Source organism: Nycticebus coucang, chromosome 3 (assembly GCF_027406575.1).
Source record: "Nycticebus coucang isolate mNycCou1 chromosome 3, mNycCou1.pri, whole genome shotgun sequence".
NCBI classification, from domain to species: domain Eukaryota; kingdom Metazoa; phylum Chordata; class Mammalia; order Primates; family Lorisidae; genus Nycticebus; species Nycticebus coucang.
In genome coordinates this window covers 46,186,891-46,206,938 of record NC_069782.1, presented here as the reverse complement: position 1 = coordinate 46,206,938, position 20,048 = coordinate 46,186,891, and the positions used below count along the sequence as shown (strand labels likewise).

The 20,048-nt window shown below is 42.2% G+C and overlaps 1 long non-coding RNA gene across 2 annotated transcripts in view; it reads right to left on the bottom strand.

Annotated features, from left to right (window-relative positions):
- Positions 1–18,849, bottom strand: part of LOC128582340 (uncharacterized) — a 49,765-nt gene extending 30,916 nt beyond the window's left edge. The window contains exons 1-3 of one of the 2 annotated variants that reach the window (XR_008379032.1): positions 18,541–18,849; positions 12,548–12,665; positions 11,267–11,354 (exon numbers count right to left, since the gene is read on the bottom strand). This is a non-coding gene — a long non-coding RNA (uncharacterized LOC128582340). Of the gene's footprint in view, positions 1–11,266; positions 11,355–12,547; positions 13,215–18,540 lie in introns of those variants that run through there. The other variant, XR_008379031.1, reaches the window with a different exon arrangement.
- Positions 18,850–20,048: the final 1,199 nt, after the last annotated feature.

The following is a 20,048-nucleotide window of genomic DNA, read 5'->3' as shown; positions in this document are numbered from 1 at the left end:
TAGTTCTCAGAAGATTTATTGTAATGTGTTCACACACATATCATTCCAAGGAAACAACCCAAGTTTCAGAAAAGAAGCATCCCCTGGTAATGTTCATAAGAAAATGCAGCCTGTCTTCCACAATAAAATGAGTTTCATTTAATATTTATGAAAATATGACTTGCTTTCAGCTCGCACATCTCGAAAACAGATTCCACCCTCAGTACTGTTTTTTGTGCATTAAGTCACTTTTTCTTTCCCTGACACTTTATAGCGTGTGTTTGAATGTGAGGCACAGCTGGTTTTGCCAGTGCGGGGTTCTAGCTTGACTTCACAAGAAAATACAAAACAAAATCTGCTAAGATTTACAAGAGGTGTTCTATTTTCATGTCATGGTAAAATCGCACATTGTGTAGTAATGAAAAGGGAATGGAGAAGGGAAGGTGATGAAATATCCAGCCTCACAGTTTGGAAGAGCAGAGACTGGGCTGGCTGGCAGTTTCAGACCATGCTCACATTTTATTTATTTATTTATTTATTCATTTTTATTGTTAAATCATAGCTGTGTACGATCATAGTGCGATCAAGGGGTACAATGTGCTGGTTTCATATACAATCTGAAATATTCTCATCAAACTGTTCAACGTAGCCTTCGTGGCATTTTCTTAGTTATTGTATGTAGACATTTGTATTCTGCATTTAGTAAGTTTCGCCTGTACCCATTCTAAGATGCAACATAGTTGTGGCCCCACCCATTACCCTCCCTTCTCCCTAACCTCCCCCCTCCCTTCCCCTTCCTTGGCCCTTTCCCCATAGTCTTAAGCTATAGGTGGGTTATAGCTTTCATGTGAAAGCTATAAATTAGCTTCATAGTAGGGCTGAGTACATTGGATACTTTTTCTTCCATTCCTGAGATACTTTGCTAAGAAGAATATGTTCCAGCTCCATCCATGTAAACATGAAAGAGGTAAAGTCTCCATCTTTCTTTAAGGCTGCATAATATTCCATGGTATACATGTACCACAATTTGCTAGTCCATTCGTGGGTCGACGGGCACTTGGGCTTCTTCCATGACTTAGCAATTATGAATTGGGCTGCAATAAACATTCTGGTACAGATGTCTTTGTTATGTTGTGATTTTTGGTCTTCTGGGTATAAACCTAGTAAAGGAATTATAGGATCGAATGGCAGGTTTATTTTTAGGTCTCTAAGTATTCTCCAAACATCCTTCCAGAAGGAACATATTAGTGTGCATTCCCACCAGCAGTGTAGAAGTGTGCCCTTTTCTCCACATCCACGCCAACATCTCTGGTTTGGGGATTTTGTTATGTGGGCTACTCTTACTGGGGTTAGGTGATATCTCAAAGTAGTTTTCATTTGCATTTCTCTGATGATTAAGGATGATGAGCTTTTTCTCATGTGTTTGTAGATTGTGCGTCTGTCTTCTTTAGAGAAGTTTCTCTTGCCCACCCTGAGAGATGGGATCACGTGTTCTTTTCTTGTTAATACATTTGAGTTCTCTGTGGATTCTGGTTATTAGACCTTTACCAGAGGTATAACCTGCAAATATTTTCTCCCATTCTGAGGGCTGTCTGCTTGCTTTACTTACTATGTTCTTGGCTGTGCAGAAGCTTTTTAGTTTGATCAGGTCCCAGTAGTGTATTTTTGATACTGCTTCAATTGCCTGGGAAGTCCTCCTCATAAAATATTCACCCAGGCCAATTCCTTCAAGAGTTTTCCCTGCACTTTCTTCAAGTATTTTTATAGTTTCATGGCTTAAGTTTAAATCTTTTATCCAGTGAGAGTCTATCTTAGTTAATGGTGAAAGGTGTGGGTCCAGTTTCAATCTTCTACAGGTTGCCAGCCAGTTCACCCAGCACCGTTTGTTAAATAGGGAGTCTTTTCCCTACTGAATGTTTTTAACTGGCTTGTCAAAGATCAAATAACGGTAAGTAGCTGGATTCATCTCTTGGTTCTCTATTCTGTTCCAGACATCTACTTCTCTGTTTTTGTGCCAGTACCATGCTGTTTTGATTACTATCGATTTATAGTACAGTCTCAGGTCAGTAGCATGATTTCTCCTGCTTTGTTTTTATTGATGAGTAATGTTTTGGCTATTCGAGGTTTTTTCTGATTCCATATAAAATGAAGTATTATTTTTTCAAGATCTTTAAAATATGACAATGGAGCTTTAATAGGAATTGCATTAAAATTATGTATTGCTTTGGGTAGTATAGACATTTTAACAATGTTGATTCTTCCCAGCCATGAGCATGGTATGTTTTTCCATTTGTTAACATCTTCAGCTATTTCTTTTCTTAGAGTTTCATAGTTCTCTTTGTAGAGATCTTTCATGTCCTTTGTTAGGTATACTCCCAAATATTCCATCTTCTTCGGCACTACTGTGAAAGAAATAGAGTACTTGACTATTTTTTCTGCTTGGTTATTGTTGGTATATATAAAGGCTACAGATTTATGGGTGTTGATTTTGTAGCCTGAGACATTGCTGTATTCCTTGATCACTTCTAAAAGTTTTGTAGTAGAATCCCTAGGGTTTTCCAGATATACGATCTGCGAAGAGTGATATCATCTGCGAAGAGTGAAAGTTTGATCTCTTCTGACCCTATGTGGATACCCTTGATCGCCTTTTCTTCCCTAATTGCAATGGCTAAAATGTCCATTACAATGTTAAAGAGCAATGGAGACAATGGGCAACCTTGCCTGGTTTCTGATCTAAGTGGAAATGATTTCAATTTAACTCCGTTCAATACGATATTGGCTGTGGGTTTGCTGTAGATGGCTTCTATTAGTTTAAGAAATGTCCCTTCTATACCAATTTTTTTAAGTGTTCTGATCATGAAGGATGCTGGATATTCTCAAAAGCTTTTTCTGCATCAATTGAAAGAATCATATGGTCCTTATATTTTAGTTTGTTTATGTGCTGAATTACATTTATAGATTTACGTATATTGAACCAGCCTTGAGACCCTGGGATAAATCCCACTGGGTCGTGGTGTATAATTTTTTGATGTGTTGTTGGATTCTGTTTGTTAGGATCTTATTGAGTATTTTAGCATCAATATTCATTAGTGATATTGGTCTATAAATTTCTTTTCTTGTTGGGTCTTTCCCTGGTTTGGGGATCAAGATGATGTTTGCTTCGTAGAATGTGTTGGGTAATATTCCTTCTTTTTCTATATTTTGGAAGAGGTTGAGTAATATAGGTACTAGTTCCTCTTTAAAGGTTTGGTAGAATTCTGATGTAAAGCCATCTGGTCCTGGGCTTTTCTTTTTAGGGAGATTTTGTATAGTTGATGCTATTTCAGAACTTGATATAGGCCTGTTGAACATTTCCACTTCGTTCTGGCTAAGTCTTGGTAGGTGGCGTACTCAGGTATTGGTCGATTTCTTTCAGATTTTCATATTTCTGAGAGTAGATTTTCTTGTAGTATTCGTTAAGGATTTTTTGAATTTCTGAGGGGTCTGTTGTTATTTCATTGTTACCATTTCTGATTGATGAAATTAGAGATTTTACTCTTTTTTTCCTGGTTAGGTTGGCCAAAGGTTTATCTATTTCATTGATTTTTTTCAAAAAACCAACTTTTGGATTTATTGATCTGTTGTATAATTCTTTTGTTTTCAATTTCATTTAATTCTGCTCTGATTTTGATTATTTCTTTCCTTCTGCTGGGTTTGGGGTTGAAGTGTTCTTTCTTCTCCAGTTGCTTGAGATATCCCATTAAGTTATTAACTTCCTCTCTTTCTGTTTTCTTGAGGAAGGCTTGCAGTGCTATAAATTTCCCTCTTAGGACTGCCTTTGCAGTATCTCAGAGGTTCTGGTAATTCATGTCTTGATTGTTGTTTTGTTCCAAAAATTTGGTGATTTCCTTCTTAATCTCATCTGTAACCCATCTATCCTTCAGCATAATGTAGTTTAGCTTCCATGTTTTTGTATGTATATGCAGGTTCCTGTTGTTATTGAGTTCAACTTTTATTCCATGATGGTCTGAGAAGATGTAAGGAATAATTTCTATTTTTTTTAATTTGCTGAAGTTAGATTTGTGGCCTAGGATGTGGTCGATTTTGGAGTATGTTCCGTGGGCTGATGAGAAGAATGTGTATTCAGTTTTGTTGGGATGAAATGTTCTGTAGATGTCTGTTAAGTCCAGATGTTGAATGCTTAAGTTTAAATCTAAAATTTCTTTGCTTAGCTTCTTTTTAGAGGATCTCTCCAGCACTGCTAATGGGGTGTGAAAATCTCCAACTACTATGGAACTAGAGGAAATCAAGTTGCTCATGTCTATTAGAGTTTCTCTTATAAATTGAGGTGCGTTGTGGTTGGGTGCATAAATATTAATAATAGAGATCTCATCATATTCAGTATTACCTTTAACAAACATGAAGTGTCCATCCTTACCCTTATTTATATCAGTTGGTTTAAAGCCTATTGCATCTGCGAATAGGATAGCAATGCCTGCTTTTTTTCTGCTTTCCATTTGCCTGGAATATAGATGACCATCCCTTCACCTTGAGTCTATATTTGTCTTTTAATGTAAAATGTGATTCTTGTATGCAGCAGATATCTGCCTTGAGTTTTTGTATCCAATCAGCCAACCTGTGCCTCTTTAGAGGACAATTTAAACCATTCACATTAATTGAGAATATTAATAAGCCATTTGAGAGTCCGGTGGACATTTTTAATCCTTTTGTGACTATGGAAGTTGGAATTTGATCAGAATTTTCTGGGTGGGTTTACTTTTGTGGTGGAGGATTACTCTGGTCTTTATGGAGGATAGGTCTGAGAATATCCTGGAGAGCTGGTTTAGTTATGGCAAATATCTTCAACATGTGAATGTCATTGAAGTATTTAATTTCTCCGTCATAAAATGAAATTCAGTTTAGCTGGGTAGAGGATCCTGGGTTGAAAGTTATTTTGTTTTAGGAAATTAAAAGTCTATGACTATCCTTTTCTAGCTTGAAAGGCTTCAGCAGAGAGATCTGTAGTTATTCTAATATTCTTGCCCTTGTAGGTGATGGTTTTCTTTCGTCGGGCTGCTTTCAGAATTTTCTCCTTCCTATTAACTTTAGTGAAATTGATTATCATGTGTATAGGGGATGTCTTATTTGTGTTGAGTCATGCTGGAATTCTGAAACTGTCTGCTATCTGAATTTCAGAATCTCTTGGCCTGTCTGGAAAGTTCTCCTTCATAATCTCATGGAGAAGAGACTCTGTTCCTTGTGAAGTCACTTCATCGCTTTCGGGGATCCTTATAAGATGAATATTAGTTTTCTTAGAATTGTCCCAGAGCTCTCTGAGGGAGTGATCTGTTTTTGCCCTCCATTTCTCTTCCTCTTTGAGAGTTTGGGAGCATTCAAAAGCTTTGTCTTCAATGTCAGAAATCCTTTATTCTGCTTGCTCCATTCTGTTGCTGAGGGATTCTACTGTGTTTCTCAGATCTTTGAGGGCTGCAAGTTCTTGTCTCAATGTGTCAATATCTTTGGTCATTTTGTCTTTGAATTCGTTAAATTCTTGAGATATTTTTTGGGTTACTGCTTGGAATTCTAATTCGATTTTATTTGCTATCCAAATTCTGAACTCGATTTCTGACATCTCAGCTATTTGTTTGTGCATGGGATCTTGTGCTGTGTCTGCTCCATTGATCCTTGGGGAAGTTGATATACTCTGATTATTCATATTGCCAGTGTTTTTCTGCTGATTTCACCTCATGATTGTTTTTCACTGTTGCCTCTGGCCGTTCTCAGAGTTGGGGAGGTGTCTCTCCAACATTAGACCCCAGCGGGATCACTCTATTGTTGCTGTATCTTTGTAGGGAGTAACCCCGTGTAGTTCCTCTGTGGCTGCCCCGGCTAGGGAGTTCTGATTGTGGAAGCAGCTCCAGAGTGTGACACACCCAAATCCAGCAACAGGGCGGGAGGTGGTGCACACAGTTCTGGGAGTACCTGGTGCCCAGTGAGTTTGGCACAGAAAGCCCAAGCCTCCAGCAGTCTCTGGCCAGAAGAAGGGCTTTGCGCAGAGGCAGGGAGGGCTCCAGAGGGCATGCGGCTACCAGTGTCCCTGGCCAGATGAGCAGGCTGGTGTGGAGGCAGGGAGGGTACAGGAGGGAGGGAGGATGCAGGGTTGTGCAGTTTCCGCAGTTCCTGGTCAGGGCATACAGAGGCCCAGTGGACACAGCTCTTATGGAGGTCCGGGTGGTGCCAAGCCCAGGACTTTGAGGTTGCTATGGGCTGTGACGCCACGGCACTCTACCGAGGGCAACAGCCCGAGGCTCCAGTGTGCCAAAACCAGTCTCACTCTGCCCCTGAGGGTTAAGGCTGTAAGGCAGCTCAGTCCCCGCCTTTAGGCTGCTCAGTCACTAGATTACTAGCTCCCACCCAATCCTTGCTCTGCGACCCTGAGGGCAGAGCTTGCCAGGGCAGTTCTCTCACAATGGGTCCCTGGGGCCCACAGCCGAATACTATTAGCTCCATCCGGCTCAGCAGCTCAGTCTGGGGCCCTAGACAATGCCCAAAGTTCTCTGTACTCCTGCTCAAGCTCTCCCCAAGGCAGTTCAAGTGAGTGCCAAGTCCAGAAACACCGAAACAGTTCACAGGTAAGGCCTTTCCAGTTTGCAGTCTCACTGCTGCTTGTACTTACAGTTGCCGGTGGGATTAGGTCGATTGAACACATGCAACCACTTGCCAGTTTTCCACTGTTTTTGTCCTCCTCTTGGGGTCCAGAAGTCCCTTGCTGACTCCCTGTATCCTCAAAGGGATGATTATAGGCAGATACCACCAGCCAGAGATGCCTGGAGTCTTATCTCCCCAGACTCACCATGCCCAGTTGCAGGGAAGCTGTTACTCACACCATCTTGCTCCATCCCACCATGGTCACATTTCAAAGTACATCTATCCATCTCCATAGATGTACTTCACCCATCTGTCCTTGTTAAAGAATCACCAAGGCTAATTACGTAAACTTGAGAGAAAGAGCATTCCAACTCAAATTGTATGTAACAAAGTTTGTGGGATGGTAATTGCAAGAGAATTGTCATTTTTAACAGAGATTATTTTGTGGATGCAGACCCCACTTTCCTCCTGCTCACAGGATAGGTCTGAACTAGTAACAATTTATATGGCCTAATAACCAATCAGGTCAAGTTTCTATCAACACAGAACATACAGAACCACCAGGGAAATGAGCATAAAAGACACCACACTATCAAAGCCAGCCTCAACTTGATGTTCCAGTAATGCCCTCCCTCCATGGGCTTAGTTTCCAGACAGCTCTTTAAACAAGGGCATAATAGTTGACCATGACAGCTAAGATGTATCAACTGGTTAATGTGAATCAAGCACTCTACTAACCACTAAACTTTTGGTAAGTCTTTTAATTCTAGCAACCACCCTGTGTGCAGGTGTAATGATTATTACCATTGTACAGATGAGTAAACCTAAACTTGGAAAGTTCAGTGGTGTCATGGTTACACAACGGGCAAGGAACAAGGCAGGATGAAACAGCTAAGGAAGAAAGTTTTGGACAGGCTCATGCTAGATCTCATCATGAACATTATCAGTCCTTTGCTGGTGTTGTCTGCAATCAAGAGGCAGGAAAAGTAAGACCTCAACCAACCTTCACACACAACGAAGTGGTTTTGGTAATCCAGGGACTCTTGAAAGATCTTTGAAATTTTTAGTTATCCTGACCACACCGACCACTAACTACAGAAAGTGCTTATTAAGTCTCTCTGTGCTCCTCTGATCATCCCCACTGTTCTAAGTATATTGCTCACATAATCCTCACATAAACCCAATGAAGTGGGTGCCGTTATGATCCCTTTTCACGGGCCTGGAACCAGAGGAATACAGAGGATCAATAACTTCTCAAATTTAGACAGCCAACAGATGGTTTTCCCAGGATTCTATCCTAGGCTCTTCTGGGTTCAGAACTCAGGGAAAGGATATCTCTGTTTTGTTCATCCCTCAGCCCCATGCCTAGAACATGCACGTGGTGAATGATTATGAATAACTGTTGCTTAATAATTTTTGTCACACTAAATTGGTAGTGCTCTCAGACATGAACGTGGGTCACAGACTCAACTGTTTGATGACACACACGTTTGCAGCCCTTTTAGAGCTGTGATGTCTCAAATGAAGAAACAATCCCTACGGAAAAATTCTATGCTGTTACTCTCTTCTCTACTCATTTTTTTCCTAGGTCTAGCGTTCTCTCCTCGGGAGGACTTTCCTGTCTCTGAGACAGAACCTATGTGCTGTGCAACCAGTGATCATTTCATTTAATGTCCATCCAGCCCACCTGGGATCCTGTTAAGAGACGTGTTCTGATCTGACAGGTCTGGGACAGAGCCTAAGATTCCATATTTTTAATACCCCAGTGATATGAATGTTCTTAGCCACGCACTGCACTTTGAGAAGAGCAAAGTCCTGCATCCGTTCATTGCCTATAAATGTCGATTGAGGGCCTCACTCAGCCGCTAGACTGTGAGTTTCTTGTAACCAGGAGTGCTTTCTTTTCTTTTTTTCCTTTTTTAGTTTGAGACAGAGTCTCACTCTGTTGCCCCAGAGTAAAGTGCTATGGCTTCAGCCTACCTCGCAGCAACCTCAGACTCCTAGGCTCAAGCAATCCTCCTGCCTCAGCCTCCCAAGTAGCTGCAAGTACACAATGCCCTACTAATTTTTCTATTTTTAGTAGAGACAGGGTCCTACTCTTGCTCAGGCTGATCTTCAACTCCTGAGCTCAAATGATCCTCCCACCTCAGCTTCCCAGAGTGCTAAGATTACAGTGTGAGCCACGGCCCCCAGCCCAGGAGCTCTTTCTTACTCTTATAATATCTATGACAAAATTCTACTTTAATTATTTTGAAGCACTCTTAAAATGAGGGCAACCTGTTGGCTTCTCAACACAATCCTGTGAAATCTGGAGAAACAATTTCACTACTCTGCTCAGGAGGCTTGAGAACTTAAAAGGCTTGCCCAGAGCTACCAGCCTCTCCCAAGATCTTGCCCTGGGTTGGATTTCCAGACTCATCCACTTGGGTCAGTAGCCATCGTTCCTAGGTGGTAGCAAAGTCCTGGAGGGCACCAGGACATGGGGGTGGATGGATATCTTCAGCAGTCACAGGGACCCGGAAATACCTGGTGGTCAGTGAGGATCTGTGGCACTACCACTCTGGTCAGGCCAACACAGTAAAGAATTGCTTCATGCAAAATGCCAGGAAGGGAAACTGAAGATTATGCCCAAACCTTGGCTTGAGAAGCAGCACAAGGGCAGCGCCTGTGGCTCAGTGGGGAGGGCACCAGCCCCATATACAGAGGGTGTTTGAACCTGGCCCCAGTCAAACTGCAACAAAAAAATAGCCAGGGGTTGTGGCAGGCGCCTGTAGTCCCAGCTACTCGATAGGCTGAGGCAAGAGAATCACCTAAGCCCAAGAACTGGAGGTTGCTGTGAGCTGTGACAGCACAGCACTCTACCAAGGGTGACTCTGTCTCTAAAAAAAAAAAGATAGAGAGAGAAGCAGCACAGCTCGTGCTGAAGAGCCAGGACTCGGGTCCAGTCCCTGCCCTGTTGGTCCCATGGCCATGACAAGTTTCTTCACCCCTTTTCTGCTCCTTCCTCTGCCAGCAGAAGGTGTGGCCCTCTGACGGAAGGAGCAGATGAGTGCTGAGGGACTCAGCGACCCACCTGCCACCTTGCTGTCACCACCCGGCTCTGTGCCCTGCACATTGCTCGTCTCAATCACCATGACTGTGTGAAATGCTCAAATCATTAGTCACCTCCCACCTACACCAGAGAAAGACCATGTCACAAAAGCCAGCAGGCTTAAAAGGTGACATTGGTCTTTAGGCCCCATTCCCCAGCCCCCTCCACACACACCCCTCCCTTCCTCATGCCCTCCCACTACCCAGAACCAGCATTTCACCCCAAAACTGGGAGCAGAAGTATGGGGGGAGGCACCATGGGGGTCTCTTTCTTTAACAAAACTCACCACTATATCCCTCTAACAGCAGCTAGGACATCATAGACCCTCCCAGGACACGGGTTTGTGTTTTGAAGGACACTGTATCTCACCCTAGGAAAAAGCTCAAAGGGAGTGGACCAGAGTGAGGGAGGGGTTCTTCACTACGGCCCCGCAGCCCTTTCACTGGAAAGCTCTTTACTCCTAACAAACTCCTACTCACACTCCAGGACTAACCTCAGACGTGAAGAGCCAGGCCCGAGGCACTTGGCTGTCATCCCAGCTTCTCAGGAGGCTAAGGAGGGAGGATCCCTTGAGTGTGGGAGTTAGAGACTAGCCTGGATAATATAGGGAGATTTCATCTCCATAAAATAAAGTTAAATAAGGAATTTTAAGTGCCCTGAGGCACAATGTATTCTGTGAAGTTTTCATGTTTCCTACCCTCACCCGCGCCCCATCCCAGGGGCAGATTCCCCACTACAGGCCGGTAGCTCACGACTCTCTGCCATTATTCATTTTTGCATGTGGCAAAATGTCCGTGCACCTGACAAATCTGGGGAAATCTGGGGGAGGCGCCTGCCTGGGGCCAGCACCGGCTGCCCCAGCTCCCTAGCCTGCTCATGGCCAGGGGCCTTGGAGGCCCCAGGGCCGTCCCCCTTCAGTCCTTCCACTGCACTATGCAGGGTGAAAAGCTCTTTCCGAACCTCCCCCCCTTCTTCCAGACCACAGCTGCCCCCAGGGGGTAGAAAAGATCCACTGTTCACAAAGCGGCAGTTCACAGTCAATTTTAAGTGAAGGAGCCATCACACCAGGTAAATGATGATAATTTCCTAGTATGTAAATGAGATGATCAGTTTTTGTTCCCTTTGTTTTTCTTACTCTGTCACCCTGAGTAGAGTGCGGCAGTGTCATAGCTCACAACAACCTCCAACTCCTGGGTTCAAGCTATCTTCCTGCCTCAGCCTCCTGAGCAGCTGGGACTATATGTGCCCCCCACAACAGGGGCCTCACTCTTGCTCAGGCTGGTCTCTAACTCCTGAGCTGAAGGGATCCTCCTGCCAGGGCCTCAGTATGGGTGAGCCACCACGCCTAGTCTCAGATTTTTATTCTGATAGCAATTGTCCTTCCTTTTGCCCTTACCTGCCAAAGCCCCAGCTCTGAATCCCACATAGGCCTCTCACCCAAGCTAAGGCAGGCATCACTTTAAGGCAGGGATCCATGCCACATTCATCTATCTTTAGGCACTGATAGGGTGCCTGACAAAAGGCAGTGAGAAGGAAGAGGACTTGGGCACAGGGCCCTCCTAGTCATACCTCTTTGGCAACCGGTCCCCTCAAGTTTGGGTAACTCCAGCCTGCTGGGAACTTCCACTTGCCAGATTCTGAGGCAATATGAGATGAGCTGTGCCAAATATCAGAGATGACAGATTAAATAGGCCTCAACTTTTCACCACACTTACAAAATTACTTTTAAAAATGATTTTGCTCTTTTATTTTTTAAGAGATGGTGATCTCACTATGTTGCCCAGGCTGGCCTCAAACTCCTGGGCTCAAGCCATCCTCCTACCTCAGCCTCCTAAGAGGCTGGGACTATAGATGCATAACGCTGAATCCAGCTACTAATTTTGCTCCTTTTATCTAATTCAAAATGTATATACATCAATCATTAACTTTTTTTTTTTTTTTTTGAGACAGAGTCTCACTATGTCACCCTCAGTAGAGTGCCATGGTGTCTCACCTCACAGCAACCTCAAACTCTTGGGCTTAAGCGATTTTCTTGCTTCAGCCTCCCAAGTAGCTGGGACTACAGGCACCTGCCAAAATGCCCGGGTATTTTTTGTTGCAGTTATCATTGTTGGTTAGCTGGCCCAGGCTGGGTTCAAACCCCTCAACTTCAGTGTATGTGACTGGTGCCATAACCACTGTGCTACAAGCACTGAGCCCATTAACTTTTTTTATTTACCCAGATTTTATTAACAGTGACATTTGCAACTTGAGAGCCAGGGCTTGCATATACCATATTTGGTTGGGACAATTATGCTGCCTAATAAAATAAATGGAAATGATTTAGGAATCGTGGTCAAGAAAAAAAGATTTAGTCATCATTTCAATTCAATCACCAAGTCTATATATCGTTATATTTAAAAAAACAAGATATAAAAACACAACACTGTGCACTGAGTGTTTTTATCTCAAAAATTGTTGAGATTTTTTAATCTGAATTTCCAATTAACTTCAAGTCTCTATTAGGCAGCCTTCTCTGGCAAAGAACATGAACTCTGGAATCAGGCAGTCCTGGGTTCAAATCCTGACCCTACAAACTTGGATAGAGGGGTCATCCTGTACAGAGTTCTGGGTTGTATCAACCTGGAAATTTCTAATTTAGTTCAGATCGGGGGCTGGCAATTTGTTTTTCCAACTTCCAATTTTGAAATAATTTTAAACCTATAGAAAAGTTGTAAAAACAACATAGAGAGTTTCCATATATCCTTTATCTGGCTCCCCTACCATTACTAGCATCTTGCATGACCAGCAGACAATCTCAAAACTAAGAAATGAACATTGGGGTAATGCTGTGCTTGCTTAGGGTGATACTCAGTGTTCACCAGTTTTCCACTAACATCTTTGTTCCTTTCCAGGATTTCACACTGTGTTTTGTTGTGTCTCCTCAGCCCTCCTCCTCAGCCTTTCCTTGACTTTTATGACCTTGCCGCTTTTGAAGACAAGAGGTAGATAATTTATAGAATGCTGCTCAGTTGGTGTTTGTTTGTTATTTTCTTCTCATTCCTTTTTTTTTCTTTTGGAGACAGAGTCTCACTTCATCACCCTTGGTAGAGTACTGTGGTATCATAGCTCACAGCAACCTCAAACTCTTGGACTTAAGCGATTCTCTTGTTACAGCCTCCCAAGCAGCTGGGACTACAGGCGCCCGCCACAATGCCCAGCTATTTTAGGGTCTCACTCTGGCTCAAGCTGGTCTTGAACCAGTGAGCTCAGGCAATCCACGCGCTTTGGCCTCCCAAAGTGCTGGATTACGGGCTTGAGCCACCACGCCCAGCCCTAGTGTGGTATTTTCTTAAGATAAGATTAATGTTTGATGTGTTTAGTGACAGGAAGTGCCCTTCTCAATGTATCATATCGAGGGCACAAGATAGCATTACGTTCACAGTTGGTGACATTAGCCTGGACCTCTCGGTTGAGATCATGTCTGCTGGGTTTCTCCACTGTAAAGTTACTATTTTTCCATTTATAATTCATAAATATCTTAAGGGAGATACTTTGAGACGCTGTAAATGCTGTGTTTCTCCTCAAACTTTCCCACGTTGACATCTGCGCAGATATCACTGTGATTTCCTAATGGTGATTTTCTGTTTCCTGCACCCCTTCTACATTAATTAGTCAGAATCTGTAAGAAAGAGTTCTATAAGGGAGAGCTGCCCCTGTGTTCAATTTATTTATTTATCCCTTCCTTAGCAATATCAGTATGAGCTTATGGATATTTATTTTATTCTGAGTTTTAATTCAATGCCATCATTATCTTGTCATTTAAGATAATCTAATTTTCTAAAGCTGGTAAGGAAACCATTGCCTTAGCCTCTCTAACTCCATTTCCTCATCTGTAAAGTGAAAATAACAGCAACTCTGGTCTTACAGTGTTACTGTGAGGATTCGTAGCATTGTATGCGTAAAGCCCTCAGCTCCCTGCACACTAGACAGTAGGCTTTCAATACACGTTACCATATTGGCGTGATAGTCATTACATAAACGCACATGTTAGATACAGAGAGGAACTTGCAGCATCATGAAGTTTGGTCAGTCATAAAATAGAAGTTAGGGAGACAAATCAGGCAGGAATTCCATTCTGGAGGTAGAAGAACAGAACTAATTCTGCCGCTAACTAGCCACTGACATTGGGCAAATCACCTCCGCATCAGAATTCCATTTCCTTATGGGTAAACACTGGTGGTCTTCCCAGTTCTAACATTGTATGATACCAAACTATCTCAGATATATAAAAATATTTGGTAACTCGCACAAAGTCAGGAGACAGATCAATGATCCCTCTACAATAACTTGGAAAAGAAACTTAAATCCATAAAAAACATACTCCAAGAATTGGTTGCCAATGTAGAAACAGAAATGAGAAGAACAAGGGAAATGACATATGTGGCTATTTTCTAGTCAGACTCATGCTCCATCTCCTAGAAAAACACACATTATTTCCCTACTGTTGAGCTTTACACATGTCATTTTTTTAATTATTCCTGCCCATGACAAATACAAGCACATGCAGTTACATAATTATGTTTTAACTTTACCATCCTGTGTCAGACCTTGATCGACATACTGATTTTCCTATTCTGCTCCAATGTCCAAAGATGTCCAACACATATTCTTGGTTGCTCTGCTCCCTCTCTCTGCTGTGGGAGCCTGCGTGATGCTCCCTTGAGTAGTGAGGACTCTAGCAGATGGACCGCGTGGTTTGTACTCTTCCTCAGCAGGCTGTGTGTCTCCATGTGAACAGGTGATCATACATTGTATTCATGCTTATGGGAAAATAGCAAGCATGTAAGTGATGATATTGCAACATGGATTTCTGAGCACAGTGAGGTTGAAGGAGAGTTTGCTGGTGAAAGTGAGCATGAAGAAACTCCTCCTGTGTGCAGCAGTATTTGTGAATCTGTGAATGTGAAGCTACTGATGAAGAAGAAAAGTGATAATACGCAACCCGTAACAAGGAGCTGGAAGGTTTATTGCACGATCATGATCTTGCAAAGTTCTTGCAAAGATCTTGTGATCTTACAAAGTTCCCACACTCTGTCACACAACAGGGATTCACCCAGAAGTGCTAAGCCAAAAATTGAACTTGAATATTTCCTGTTCTTTTTCTCAGAGGATTTATTGGTGATACTGTGGCCACAATAAATATGTATATATCATAAAAAATACAGAAGGTGACTCCACTAACAAAATACTCCCTGTGGCCCTCATGGAAGGATGTTTCATCAGAAGAAATGAAGGGGTTCTTTGATGTAATACCAAACATGGCTCTGAATTTGAAGGCTATTTTACCAAACACTGGCTAGACCAAACCCCATTCTTCAAGGATATTTTCTCTCATCTCCATTTTTTCCAAGTATTTTGGATGCTGCATTTAGTTCCTCCTGTCACAGCTCAAGGGAGTGTGCATAGCTGAGGGAGCAAGGTGAAGAACGTAAGTGAGTGTATTGACAATAAACACAAAGAACTTTGTGTACTGGGAAGCAATGTGGCTACAGATGAGAGCACAGTAGGTTTCAAAGGAAGGAGTCAATTCAGGTGCTACACAGAAGAAGCTACATAGTGGGGCCTATGAATTTTTTGCCCATGTGATTCAGAAAATGGTGATGTATCTTCTCACATTCCCTATTACGGCAAGACAATAACAGAAAGTTCTATTTGAATTAATTTGCCATTAAGGTCTTGAATAGTGATTTGTTTAACACAACTTTTGCAAGCACACATGAGTGGTTCACGCTGTCACGTCCACACGGACCGGTTCTACACAAGCCTTCAACTTACTCAGGAATTGCATAAAATGAAAATACATATAACAGCAACAGTTATGGCTTCTAGGAAGGATTTTCCCAGGGATCTGAAAAATAAGAAACTTCAGGAAGATGAATTATGTGTCCATGAATGTGATATGAAAATGAGGTGCCCCTCATTCCATGATAAGAAGTTAAAGACAATGCTGGGTACATTCTTTGGCCCCCAAACATAGTTGATCACTTATAGGAAGAAATACTTGTTCAATGTGAAAAATCAATAGTTATTTTAGAATAGTAAAGTTATGAGAAGAGTGGACAGAACTAATCAGTACCATGAATGTTATGGATTTACAAGGAGGTCCTGCAAATGGTGGGAAAAAATGTTCTTTTGGCTAATGGAAATCGCAGGTGTGAACAGCTATATAACTTTTGCTCATTGGATAAGAAGGAAAGTAGAAAAAAGTGCAGACACACCTTTCTTACAGGGGAAATCATCACTCAGTTTGTGAGCAACATGAGGAACAGAAACTCAAGAAAGAGGGAAGACTATCATCTCTGACTCTGAGAAAAGGCTAGATGGGAAGACACATTTTACAATGAAAAATGAAAAAAAATCAACAAAGGATTGCATGGTTTGCAGCAGAAGAAATGGGAAAGGTGGAAGGAAAGAAACCACGTTCTGCTGTGCAACGTGCAAGAGGAAGCCTGGACTACGTCCTGGAGGCTGCTTCACGAAGTATCGCACTCAGAAAAATTAAACAAAAATAAACAAAGACATTTGAATTATTTTATATAACCCAAAAGAGATAATGAAATCATCAGGTTAGTTCATATTTATGTTTTTCTCTTTTAAAACTGTAGGATAATTACAAGTAATCCACCAACCTCTTTCCCACCCAAAATAAATAAGAGCTGGAAAGTATGTGGGTGGCAGAAAAATGGGATTGGAAGGGGTTCAATATTCATGGAAAAAAAGAAGAAAACTTTTTAAAATAAAATAAATCGTAACTGTTTATCTGTATTGCTGTGTATCACTCAGGTCTAAGACAATGTCCAGCATTCAGTATGAGCTCAAAAAAATATTTTGGGTGTAAGATACAACTAATAAATTCAAATAGTATGACCTACTTAACAAATTCAAATAGTGTGACCTGGTTCTTTGTACCCTCACATTAACCTGAAATATTTTTAAAAAGGTAAAAAAAAAATTGTTGATTAAACGAATGAATTACAAATGAACAAGTGAATAGCCACAGATATTACTAAAGAGAGAAAAGTATTTCGTAAGAGGAAACAATATCCCTTCAGAGGATTTGCAGTCTAGAGCCTGGGAGTGGGAGAACCTGAAAAATTGTTTCTCATTTCTCACAGATGAAAAAGTTGTCATCCCAGAGCCCCTTTGAAGCTACCATAGTTTCCTCTACAACTTCCTTCTCTGAAAAACAGATACCCTGTAACACTAGCACTGACCCCACAGTAAGCAAGGCCACTGGCCCAGGTTCCAGCCATGAGCCTCAGGCAGGTGCCACAGTTGGCGTGTGACACAGACACTGCTCCCTCCTAGAGTTAAGTGCATGGATTTAGACAACACATGAGCATCTCCAAAAATAACTTCTATGTGCTCCATAAATACCACCTCCAAACTTACTCCAAAATTAAGTTCCTTTCTCATTTGTTTTCCTGATACCTGCACCTCTGCTGGCTCAACTGTTTCCTGTAAGCATTTAACCTGGTCTCCTCTCATGGCAAACACTGGTGACAGGCTCCACACTGAGGAACTGCCCTGTAGGAAAGACCAACAGATGACAGAATCCTTATGCTGCTTAGTGACATCCCCTGGGCGAGGTCCAGGACAGACTGGCACCTTACAAACTGTTTTCTACAGTGAGCAGCAGTACAGCACAGCGGGCATCTCCGGCTGGGGTGGGAGCCTACAGTCTTGGAGCCTCGTGCGGCCTTCTGGACCCTTGAGTGCAGCCTTTCAACTGACTCCAAATTTTATAGAACAAATCCTTTTAATAAGAGATCTGTTCTGTGAAGTTAAGATTCAGTAGAGGGGCTATACTTGGATATTGGAGGGCCACACGTGGCCTTGAGGCTGCAGGTTCCCCAACCCTGGCAGGGCACCAGGTCACAGCAGTGTGTGATGTCAGGAAGCATGGACAGTCGCCTTGAATCAAACATGAGCTTTAAAGATAGGTGGTCCACCCTCCGTCCCTGATGAAACTACCATGAGATCCTTTACCAGACAGTTTTCCAACCCTAAACCAGTGCTCTTAAGAAGAAAACCTTAAACCCATTGCTGCTAATAAACCCAAGCACTTTTTATTCTGTCTAATAGAAATAGAAGCTCTTGGCTGGGCACAGGGGCTCACGCCTATAATCTCTAGCCAAGCGGCAAGAGGACTGTTTGAGGTCAGGGATTCAAGACCATCCTGAACAAGAGCAAGACCCCATTGTTACCAAAAATAGAAAAATTAGCTGGACCTGGTGGCACGCATCTAGTCCCAGCCACTCCAGAAGCTGCGGCAGAAGGATTGCTGGAGCCCAGGAGTTTGAGATTGCTGTGAGCTATAAAGACGTCACTGCATTCTTGCTGGAGCAACAGAACAAGACTCTCTCAAAAAAATAAAAAAGAAGAAGGAAAGGAAATAGAAGGTCTTTTAAAAAAGTGATTGCTAAGGGGTCTCCGAGGTTATCAGGCAAATAAAATCAAAGAAAGCTTAACAAAGAAAAAAGAAAACTTAGCTTTGGAGTTAAACATATTACTTCCCATTTGTGCTTATTTCTAACTACATGGTCCTGGTTCGTTACTTAAGCTCTCTGAAATGTAGTGGCCTCCCTTTACAAAATGGAGACAATAGGTAATTATCTCATAATGTTGTTAGTATTTAATAAGATAATGGACTCAAAAGAGCCTGGCACAAATTAGGGGGCATAAGAAATGCTGGTTTTCCTTCCCCTCCTCCGCAAACCTGCCTGAGCCAAATAAGGAAGTGAAGGAAAGCAAGGGAGTAAAAATGACTGAGTCAGGGTTTAAGTCCCATTCCTACTTACCTCCTTATTCTAGCTCAGCACAGAGTATGTCAGACCAAACATCAGAGAATCGTGGCAGTGAGTTGCAATGCCGAAGCACCATGCGTGTGTGTTCTTGACGTAAGAAGCCAAGGGGGAAAATTTCAGGACCAGTGAACGGGTCCTTTTCCTGCCCAAGTTCTGCAGATGTTAGAACTTGCTGGGCTTCTTCCCCAAGGAAATTAAAAAGAGGGAGCAGTGAGAGGAGGGGGAGGGCATTCCTGTTTCTCGTCACAAATGACTTACCTCGACTTGCAACTCAGGAGCCCCAGAGTGCAGAAGAGAGACCACTGCCAGTGCCATGCTTGCTTCCCTTGTCACTGTCAACATTCTAAACCCGTTTCTTAGCAGCAGTATTATTAGTTCATGACAAAGCAGACAGGGGTAAGCAGTTCTGTGGAATTGGGGGATGGGGAGAGAACACTGCACACAGACACAACTCCAGCCCAGTGTCATCCTGCGATCCTTACTTAATACAAATGAATTACCTGGTGCCACCAGCAGAAGATAGAAGAGATACAGCTTTAGAAAATAATAACCTTACATACACCAGTGGTAAGAAAAGCAAGGAAGTGATTGCCACAAAAGTCAGGATAATAGTTACCTCAAAGGGGAGGGAGGAAATGTGGTCTTGAGTAAACAAAGGAGGGACTTCTTGGCTGGTCATGGACCATTTCTTTTTTTTTTTTTTTTTAATTTTATTTAACTGTTAAATCATAGCTGTGTACATTGTGATCAAGGGGCACCATACACTGATTTTACAGACCATTTAACATATTTTCATCACACTGGTTAACATAGCCTTCCTGGCATTTTCTTAGTTACTGTGTTAAGACATTTATATTCTACATTTACCAAGTTTCACATGTATCCTTGTAAGATGCACCGTAGATGTAATCCCACCAGTCACCCTCCCTCAGCCCATCCTCCCCCCTCCCTCCCCTCCCTTTCCCCCTTCCCCATATTCTTAGGTTATAACTGGGTTCTAGCTTTCATATGAAAGCCATAAATTAGTTTCAGAGTAGGGCTGAGTACATTGGATACTTTTTCTTCCATTCTTTAGATACTTTACTAAAGAAGAAATAACAACAGACTCCTCAGAAATTCAAAAAATCTTTAATGAATATTACAAGAAACTTTATTCTCAGAAATATGAAAATCTGAAGGAAATTGACCAATACTTGGAAGCACGTCACCTTCCAAGACTTAGCCAGAATCAAGTGGAAATGTTGAACAGGCCTATATCAAGTTCTGAAATAGCATCAACCATACAAAATCTCCCTAAAAAGAAAAGCCCAGGACCAGATGGCTTCACGTCAGAATTCTACCAAACCTTTAAAGAGGAACTAGTACCTATATTACTCAACCTGTTCCAAAATATAGAAAAGAAGGAAAACTACCCAACATGTTCTATGAAGCAAACATCACCCTGATCCCCAAACCAGGAAAAGACCCAACAAGAAAAGAAAATTATAGACCATTTCTTGATG